General features: G+C 44.7%; 1 long non-coding RNA gene across 1 annotated transcript; it reads right to left on the bottom strand.

Annotated features, from left to right (window-relative positions):
* Window positions 1-1652: 1652 nt before the first annotated feature.
* LOC118560414 lies at window positions 1653-3759 on the bottom strand. The gene is made up of 4 exons (XR_004929311.1): window positions 3702-3759; window positions 3519-3627; window positions 3146-3291; window positions 1653-1725 (listed from the first exon to the last, which is right to left on the bottom strand). It is a non-coding gene; the product is annotated as an uncharacterized LOC118560414 (long non-coding RNA).
* Between the last annotated feature and the right edge of the window lie 622 nt (window positions 3760-4381).

Raw genomic sequence — 4381 nt, 5'->3', positions numbered from 1 at the left:
ACTGGCAGATACAAATAAAAACGCGATAGAAGCTCAGGAAGAGTGGCTGCCATGTCCTGGCCACCGCTGGCCAGGATATGGCCAGGGGTGGCCATGGTCATCTCCTTGCCATGGCCACCCCTGGCCACCCCTGGTGGCGTCCCTGTTTACATGACGAGCATATTTAAATTATATTGATGAATGTATTTCTCTCATTTTTACTATAGTCTGTGGTTGCTCCTCTGACAGATTTACTGAAGCAGGTGAAATACATCTGGTCCTTCCTGTCACTGAAACTCTAGTTAGTGAGGAAATCAGTTTTCTACCATTTTACCACACCAGTCAAGCTTCAGAAAATATTGTTGCACAATCACAGACCAGTGTGGGTGGATAACAGCATTTTTGTTGCCTTTATATTGTTGATCATCACTTTTTATAGATTTGTCAAGTCTGGATGCTGCTTAGGAGCCTCTTCTTAATTGACTCCTCCTCTTTTTCATTGACTCCTCCTCTTTTTCATTGACCCCTCCTCTTTCTCATTGACTCCTCCTCTTTTTCATTGACTCCTCTTTTTTTTAATTGACTCTTTATTGACAGCAGTTGTGGTTTAAATGTGACTGCTAACAAGGTTTTAACCTGGGTGTACCGTTTATTCAGATTTATTTTAAAAGTTGAGATTTGACTCTCACACTGCAACTTTAAGATGTAAGCTGCTGATGTCTTCATGGTGGACTCAGCTCATCTCCAGGTTCCTCACATCTCTGAGGTTTCCTCCTGGAGGACGGTCCTCACTGGGAGCTCCATCACTGCTGCCTTCAGCACATCAAACCTCACTGCACAGAAAAGCTCCTCATTTTCTCCATTGATGGACTTTGTTGCTTTCAGCTCCATTTTCCTTCAGACCATTAAAACAGTTTTTATTCTGCAGAATGACTGGAAACTGAGACACTTGTTGTCTTTCAGAGCCCGTCTGGGCCGGGACCCTTCAGGAAGCTTTTATTAGCCTTATATGGTCATTACAGGTGAATAAAGGACCCAGGTGCAAAGGTAAGGTCTTTATCTAAGTCTTCATCACATGTCAGCAGCTCCAACCATGAAAAACACACCTTGGAGAACTCTGTAAGCGGTACCTGCTTAGAACCCACTTGCATCGGTCCATCCATGTTTGGTTAGATCAGCGAAGGTCAAGCAAGGCGAGGCTTTCTACCATCTCTGACAGAAACGTCTAAATTCACGGTTCTCCACAGTATGGAGGAGGAACGTGAGAACTTTAATCATCTGGTTTGCAGGCTTCTTCTCAGAGAAACCAGGAGGAGAACCCGGCCAGGATCATGGTTCTGGGAACAGATGGTTTCCTGGACATGATGGCTCTGGACTCTGATGAGACCGGATGACCCGTCAGAACATAATGGTTCAGGTTAAAGTGAGACTTTGCAGCAGAACCGTTAAACGTTCCACAAAGTGTTCTAGGAGGTGAAGTTAGAGCAGATTGCACATTAGAGATGAACCATTGCTGGTTAATAAAGTGAAACATGAACTTCTAAATGCTCGTTAGTGTTAACGGGTCGGCCTCCACAGAACCGACCCAATAAATGCGTCTCAGAACAACGATCCATCACCAGCAGCTTCATTTCTACAGTAAAGTTCTGGAGGGCAGCGGTAGGACTTAGGCGCTCTGCTGCGCAGGCGCCGTTTGATGATGTCATGGTGGCTCTGGCCCTTGCCGTCCGTCTCCTGGTTGATCATCTGCAGATCAAAGGAAAGGCGTCAACGTTGGCAGGAGGTTAAACATCTGAGGTTTAAAGGTCTTCAGCCATCAGAACATCACTTTGAACCAGACCCATTCGGAGCTAAAGAGGCAGAACCGCTGGGTTTTAGCAGCAGCTGGGAGGAACCAGAACCAGAACCACTGGGTTCTAGCAGCTGCTGGGAGGAACCAGAACCAGCAGTGCAGCGTCAGCGTCTCAGGTCCACGGCTGTGACCATTCTGCAGGGATTCAGTTCCTTCAAGCTGAGATTGGGTTGATTACTTCTAGCAGGACACCAGGGGTGTCCAACATGCGGCCCGGGGGCCATTTCTGGCCCTCTGGTTCATTTTAAATGGCCCACAACCGCAGCAATAAGATAGTAAAACAAGTTTGGCCCAGTTTATGAATACTGAGGATTATTAGGGAGAAAATTGACTTTCAAAAACATGCAGACTTCTAAAAATTAAATTTGCAGCACAGTGTTTGTCTTTTAGTAACCTGGATTTAGCTTTTATTTCAATTTGACAGTCTGACATAAATCCAGTGACTGTGAAAAGCAGATGTGGGATCAGCCACTCATTAAACATGTTCCATATCCATTTATTCGATTGCTAAAAACAATTAAAATACTGTTTTATTTCATTTTAATATAAAGAGAACCTTCCAAAAAAAGTAAAAAACAAAACTGGACTTTTTTTCAGAAATTTAAAGACCTTTCACTTCCCCTTAAACATATAATAGGAGGAGGACTTGGGTTCCAACTGTCAAAAACGTATAATATAGCTATAGGGTTGATTCTAGCCAATAATTTACATGTTTTTTCTCCATCGTCTCAATACTCACACTCATACGGGTGATCCTTTAAGCCAGGCCAATAATGACTTCCTGTTACAGAAGAGTGGACCTGTTTTGGTTCAATCTGTATGTTGTCTAAGCCATTACAAGGCCTTTGTTGACTATAAAGCCTGATACTCTACATTACTCCAGACCTTTTGAATTGAGAAAGCGTTTTAGATAGAAAGCGAAACCTCTTCAAACTTTCGAAAAAAGTCCAGTTGTTTTGTTTTTTTACTTTTTTGGAATGACTATGACCTGGAAGACTGAGAATCTTCACGAGCATGAAGAGAACACATTTTTGTGGCCAGAGGTTACTTTGACCCTGACCAGTTAGTTCTAGATGATTTAAATCCTAATGGCTATCAGCCATCACATAAAATGTAATTTATTTAATTAATTTTAGTTATTTAATTTAGCTGATGGTCAGTCAGGGAACAGGTCTGGACCCTCAGCAGATCCAGAGGAGGAAAGAAGAACTGATGATGAACTAACAGGTCTAATAAAACCGGCCTGGTTGACTGAGGTCTGGGTTCTGCTGGTTCTCCTGCAGTTTGCTGAGGTTGTCGGTTCAGGGCTCTTACCGGGTGGGGGGGCATGTCCATGGGGCAGGAGATTTCAGGTCTGTAGAGTTTCTTTCTGCCCCTCTTGGCCCTCAGGCTGAGGGAGGAAGAGGCGGGTGCTGAGTCTGGGTCCAGACGGCCGCTGACCAGGCTCATCATCTTCTTGGCTGCAGGAACACGGGTCGCCCAGCGTGAAGCAAACAGAACCAGAGGCAATTATCACTGATGACAGCTGCTTCTGCCTTATAACCACACAGAGAATTAACTTCTTAATCTGGACGGCATTAAATTAGCCTCTGGTAACAAAATAAAAACCATAATAAGCGCAGTTTCTGACTCTGGTGAGCTTCAGCCCACCGGTCCTGGTTCTGGGTTCTTGTCGCACGTTTCTGACCTTTGGAGCCCAGCAGAGTCGGGGAGCTCTGCAGGAAGTCTCTGATCTTCTGCAGCGTGCCGTCCTTCCTGCTGCTCTGGGAGTCAAACCGACAACCTGAGGAAGAGCTCTGACCACAGAAGTACAACAGATCAGCTCTTAGTCTCCAGGTGACCAGTTCAGCTGTTTGGTTCTGGCTGGTACCTCTGCTTTCTTTGGGGTCAGCTTGGTTCTGGTGTTCCTTCGGTCTCACTCCCCACTTCCTCCTGCTGACACAGAAACGGACCATGAGCAAGGCATCAGGATTCACAGTGGCAGGTGGGTTTAGAGTCCTGATTTACAGTGACATCGGGGAGAGGAGCTGAAACCAGACGAGCTGAACCTGTGACCCAGTCACTGGTGGAGAAGCTGCCATTACGGCCAATCGAGGACTGTTATGGAAATATATTATCAGTTACTGTATAATTCAGGCATTTTTATGAAAACAAGAGTTACCTTTTAATCCCCAAACTTGTTAGTGAGCGACTGGCTCTTCGGTCTGGTCAGGTTTGTTTCTCCACGTTTACAGCAGAGAACTGTTGTTATTCCCACAGGGAATATCTACGCTCTAATGTCTGCAGCCACAGAAAATCTACTTTAACATGGGAATCATTGGATCATTTCAGCTGTAACCTTAGCTGGAAAACACCTCCTGTGCATAATTTGAAAATATATGAAAGGCCATCGTATTTTTTATCTAAATTACCACCGTTGAAAGAAAGTGAGCGTGTAATTGAAGATTAAAATCTCTCACAAAGATACTAACAACACTCTTAATCTGCTTTCTTAAGCGTTTATGGTTCTGGCCAACATGCAGTGTTACCCCTACCATCATCCAGGGGGGT

This window comes from Fundulus heteroclitus, unplaced genomic scaffold (genome assembly GCF_011125445.2).
Source record: "Fundulus heteroclitus isolate FHET01 unplaced genomic scaffold, MU-UCD_Fhet_4.1 scaffold_43, whole genome shotgun sequence".
NCBI classification, from domain to species: Eukaryota; Metazoa; Chordata; class Actinopteri; order Cyprinodontiformes; family Fundulidae; genus Fundulus; species Fundulus heteroclitus.
Note: the sequence above shows the minus strand (reverse complement) of the source record. Positions and strands in the feature narration are given on the sequence as shown.